Source organism: Hibiscus syriacus, unplaced genomic scaffold (genome assembly GCF_006381635.1).
Source record: "Hibiscus syriacus cultivar Baekdansim isolate YM2019G1 unplaced genomic scaffold, ASM638163v2 tig00117032_pilon, whole genome shotgun sequence".
In the NCBI taxonomy this organism is placed as follows: domain Eukaryota; kingdom Viridiplantae; phylum Streptophyta; class Magnoliopsida; order Malvales; family Malvaceae; genus Hibiscus; species Hibiscus syriacus.
This window is the reverse complement of record NW_024063532.1, coordinates 1,538,554-1,544,648: the sequence shown is the minus strand read 5'-3', so window position 1 is coordinate 1,544,648 and position 6,095 is coordinate 1,538,554.

The window sequence follows — 6,095 nt, the reverse complement described above, 5'->3', positions numbered from 1 at the left end:
AATAAAAAAAGAATGAATTTTCGGGTTCAAAAAGAGGATTCTGGGCAGAGTGCATCGATGCATATTCATAGTGCACCGATGCTGTAACATCCCAAAATACGGGTTAGTGACTAAATTGTAAAATTTCAGAGTTTGGTGATTTAAGTAGGATATTTGTACAGTCCAATGATTTGTTCGGAAATATTTCCTGAAAGTTATTAGTAATTATCAAAGGAATTAAAGGGCAAAATGGTCATTTAGCATGAAAGATATTTTTATCTCTTTATTAAGAGATAAATGTGAGTTGGGGAAAGAGTTTATGAAAACTATTTCTTCTTCTTTTCTTCTTCTCCAACGTGCAGGGCAAAGGTAAGGTTTTCTAAATTGTTGGTTATTTGTTAAATTAAAGATTATGTTTTGATCATTAGATGATAACTAAGCTTAAGGAAAGCTTAAGTTGTCTTATAATCAAAAGATGAAGAAGTTATAAGAGATTAAAGAAAATGAGTTTTTATATGAAATCATGGAAAAGAGTTGATAAGTTGAATTTAAAGTTAAATTTGACTTGTCATCATCCTAATTAAGGAATATGAAGTGTTAGAATTGTATTTAGAACATACTGAAATTTGAGTATGATTCTTGAATTTCATATGAAGGATAGGACTTTGAAGTTATAGATGATTTTCATGGATATAAGTTGGTTTAAGTGATTGTAGTTGAATTTAATGACATGATAGGGGTTTAAAATAGAAGAATTAAGTGAAGAATTGATGATTTTTGGGGTTAAAATACCAATTCTGGTTAGAGGGAACCGATACCCTATGAAGGGAATCGATTCCCCCCTAAAGGAAAAATGAAATTAGGTTCAATAATCTGGCTTAAGTTGTTAACATCAAGTTTAAGGTTTAGGCTTCTGATAGTTGTTTTGAAATGTTATATTTATGTAGATATTGAGCCTAAACAAGTTCTGGAATAATCAAAGGATTAGAATTGATTCAAATCAAACAAGGCTAAGGTGAGTGCAATTTTTATTGTACTTATATTATTGAACGAACATTGGCTTGCGATGAGCCAGTGATGGAGTTACTACGGTAAGAAGTGACTCCTAAATTGTTATTTGATTTCATGATTTTTATATGTGCATGAATACATGAAATGTGTATAGATTATTATAAATGTTACATGATATACATGCATACAGGATTATGCTATGAGACATGACCATGTGAAATGAGAAAAACTATGTGAATATATGAAATGACATATGAATATGCAAAATGTGATATGATATGAAATACATGGTTACACATACATGTTGTATGTGACAGAAGAGAAAGAACAAGTGATGAGAAATGTATTCATCATAAATGCCCATAGTATATGATACGAGAGCTATAGGTATAGTTGGCATGCCAAGAGTCGAGGGTTCTGTAGTCCTTCGGGACGTAGTCCTTCGGGACGTAGTGGTCCTACGGGACATATATAGCAGTCCTTCGGGACGAATACTGAACTAATGTTCGGTGCCCCATGAGGGAATTTATACGAGCTGTGGTGACAGCATTTGTGCACAACCTCAATGAACTCACATACCTCTATTCTCAATAATATACATGGGAAATACAATTGAAAGATAAATTAAAGTGAAAGTGGCACAAGAAGGTAAGTGTTACATGTGCTTGACATGCTTATATATGTTATCATGTGATAGATACATGCATGTTGAAATGTCATGATCAAATGATAAGAATGCACATTCATGAATTTGTTGTTAAATGTTTATTTATTGCCTCACTAAGTCTATGACTTAGCGTGTAAGTGATTTACACGTAGGTACCAACAAACGTGAAGAGCAAGAATAGAAGTAGCAAGGACAATATTATTACTTGAAGATTATATCAGAAGTAATCAACAAGTATGTATTTTGGCGTGTATAGAGTGTTGGCATGTAATAAGTCGTTAATTATGAATACTCTGATCAAACTTGTATTTTGTGGTCTCTCTGATGTAAATTAAAGTATTTTGTTTTAAACAAAGTTTTAAATTACCCAGGGTATTTTCTTTAAGTGTCCAGATTTGAAAAGTCAATGTGACACCTCGGACTCGTATTCGGGTCGGGTACGGGTTGGGGTGTTACAGTTAATGGCATCAGAGCTAAGGTTTAGTCGATTCTCGGCATAAACCGGAGTCTTGAGTGTTTTATAAAGTATACATGCCAACAATATAGTGAAAACTTCTGATCTGATGGAATAGTAAGTATGATGTTGTGCTAATAGAACTATATGATTGTATTTTTATAGATGTCCGGACAAGGTAGTTCTAGAAATGAAGTGGGAGATGATATACCCGCTGAAAGCAGTAATTCACCTGCCCTGGCCAGGCAGAGTGAAGAACAGACACCCTCTGGAGTGTCTGTGAATGATCAAGATGTATTCTTAGAACTTTAGACGCAGTATTGACGCGTTTTCAACCTCCTGTTACTTCAACTCCAAAAATGAATGTTGCGAAAGAGTTAAAGGGATTAGGAGCTCCAGAGTTTAGAGGGGAAGCCGATGAAGGTCCTATTACTGCGGAACTTTGGCTTAATGACGTGAAGGTCATGCTTACGGGACTTCATTGTTCCGATGCTGAGAAGTTAGATGGGGTAATTTCCTTGTTGAGAGGACAAGCAAGGATTTGGTGGACCAATGTTACATTAAGGATGACTAACGCCCAAGTAACTTGGTCATTATTTTTAGAAGAATTCAAACATAAGTACATCGTAGATCAGTTTGTTCGCCAAATGAAGCAAGAGTTCATGAATCTGAAGCAATGGAATCATACCGTATATGAGTACGAGTGTGAATTCAATAAGTTGAGTCGCTTTGCTGCTGAGCTTGTTCCTACTGAGAAGGATGCTTGTGAGTGGTTCGTAGAGGGGTTACGTCCTCGGTTGAAGGAAATGTTGATTGTATTGAATTTATCCTCGTTTCAAGAGGTAGTCAATCGTGCCAAAGCTTTGGAAAGAGCTCAGAATGAGAGATTTGAAAATTCAAGGACTCAAACAGTCAAGAGAGCGGGTGCTTCTTCGAGTTCCGCACCGTCAAAAAGAGGCAGAGATGCTGGTTCTCGACCTCAAGTTAGATCAGAGTCAGTAGTATCCTCAGCTAGAGGATCAAATCCGATGAGAGGCAGACAAACTCAATCAGTGGGATCTGGAGCTGGGAGATTTAACCAGAGTCAAGATAGACAATGCCAACATTGTGGAAAGAATCATCCTGGAATATGTAGAAGGATTTCTGGAGCTTGCTTTAGATGTGGGGAGACCGGACATTTTGTTCGGGATTGTCCTAGAGTAGTCGATGAATCTGCGCAGCCAGAGAGGTCTATTTCTACAGGCCAAAGGGGAAGAGGTAGAGGCAGAGGAAGAAATCAGTCAGAGTCCTCTGCTCAACAAGAGATACGCTCCACTGCTCGAGTGTATAATCTCAGGACCAATGAGGATCGGGATGAACCGGAGATTTTAACAGGTACTTTTCTGTTGTTTGATAAACGGGTTATGGTATTGATTGATACGGGTTCTACATACTCATACATTACTAGTAAGTTAGTAAGAGAATTGAACATTCAATTAGAAGCTACTAACAATGAGGTGATAGTGACGAATCCGTTAGGACACAGTGCTCGGGTAAATATGGTGAGTCGAGGGTGTCCCATACGAATTCAGGGAATTGAATTCCCTACTAATTTGATGGAATCACCATTTGAAGAATTTGAAGTGATATTGGGAATGGATTGGTTATATCGTTATTATGCTAATGTCGATTGTAGACTGAAAAGAGTAACGTTGAGAAGTCCAGAAGAGGTAGAAATTGTGGTGTTTAGTGAAGGGTGGAATCCATTGGCAAATGTGATCTCAGTGATGACGGCAAAGAAGTTACTGCTACAGGGATGTCAAGGTTTTATTGCTAATGTACTTGATGTTAGAACTAAGGAAAAAGGGATTGAAGAAATTCCTATCGTTAGAGAGTTTTCTGATATATTTCCTGCAGAATTGCCAGGTTTACCTCCGGACAGAGAGGTAGAATTTTAGATTGAGATAATGCCGGGAACAGCGCCCATTGCCATGTCACCATATAGGATGGCTCCAAAAGAGTTGCAAGAATTAAAGATTCAATTACAAGAATTACTGGACAAAGGTTTTATTAGACCAAGTGTATCACCTTGGGGAGCTCCAGTTCTATTTGTTAAGAAGAAAGATGGATCAATGCGTCTTTGTATCGATTACAGACAACTCAATAAAGTAACCATCAAGAACAAGTATCCACTTCCCCGAATCGACGATTTATTTGATCAATTAAAGGAAGCTTCAGTGTTCTCAAAAATCGATTTGCGTTCGGGTTATCATCAATTAAAGATTCAAGATAAAGATGTTCCAAAGACGGCGTTTAGAACAAGATATGGTCACTATGAGTTTATAGTGATGTCGTTTGGAGTTACGAATGCACCAGCTGCTTTCATGGATTTAATGAACAGAATTTTTCAACCCTATTTGGATCAGTTCGTGGTGGTTTTCATTGATGATATTTTAATATATTCAAAGTCAGAAGAAGAGCATAGTTCTCATTTGAGGATTGTCTTGCAAAATTTACGAGACAAGAAGCTTTATGCTAAATTCTCTAAATGTGAATTCTGGTTGAATGAAGTGACATTCCTTGGACATGTAATTTCTGCAGAAGGAGTTCGAGTGGATCCTCAAAAGACTAAAGCTATTCTGGAGTGGGAAGTTCCAAAGAATGTATCAGAAGTTCGAAGTTTTCTGGGGTTAGCTGGTTATTATCGAAGGTTCGTTAAAAACTTTTCGATTATAGCTTTACCTCTAACTAAGCTGTTGAAAAAGGAAATAAAATTTGTTTGGACTCAAGAATGTCAAGAGAGTTTTGAAAAGTTAAAGAAGATTTTGACAGAAGCTCCAGTGTTAGTCCAACCTGAGTCTAGCAAGGACTTTGTAGTGTATAGTGATGCGTCTCATAATGGCTTGGGATGCGTGTTAATGCAAGAAGGCAAGGTGGTGGTCTATGCTTCGAGGCAATTAAAACCTCATGAGAAGAATTATCCGACACACGATTTGGAGATGGCTGCAGTAGTGTTCGCTCTAAAGATCTGGCGTCACTACTTGTATGGTGAAAAATGCTACCTGTATACGGATCACAAAAGTTTAAAGTACTTGATGACTCAGAAAGAGTTGAATTTAAGACAGAGAATATGGGTGGAATTTCTCAAAGATTATGATGTTGTGATTGATTTCCATCCTGAAAAGGCAAATGTGGTAGCGGATGCCTTAAGCCGAAAAACGTTTGCAGCTTTACGAGCTATGGATGCTAAATTATCATTAAGCGGAGATGGTGCAATTTGTGCAGAATTGACTATCAAACCATCATGGTTAGATCGAATTAAAGGATTGCAGGAAAAAGATGAAAAATGTTCAAAGAAGTTGCAGCAAATAAATAATGGAGAGAGTACAGATTATGAAATCAAGTCTGATGAGAACTTGTATTATCGAGAGAGATTGGTAATTCCGGATGATGATGAATTAAAGAATGATTTGTTAACGGAAGCTCATTGTAGTCCATTGACAATGCATCCGGGAGGGAACAAAATGTATATGGATCTCAAGAGTCGATATTGGTGGCCGGGAATGAAGAAAGACATTACAGAATTCGTATCTAAATGTTTGATTTGTCAGCAAGTTAAGGCTGAGCATCAGGTTCCGTCGGGACTGTTACAATCAATTTCAATTCCTCAATGGAAATGGGAGAATGTAACGATGGATTTTGTCACGGGGTTGCCTTTAACTCCGAACAAAAGAGATTCAATATGGGTGATTGTAGACAGGTTAACTAAGTCAGCCCATTTTATTCCGGTACGAACTGATTTTCTATGGATAATATGCTGAGTTGTATATTAGAGAGATTATACGGTTATATGGTGTACCTGTTTCCATAATTTCTGATCGGGATCCTAGATTCACGTCACGATTTTGGATGTCTTTACATGGATCATTGGGCACACGACTGAATTTTAGCACAGCATTTCATCCTCAGACAGATGGTCAGTCTGAACGAACTATCCAAATTCTG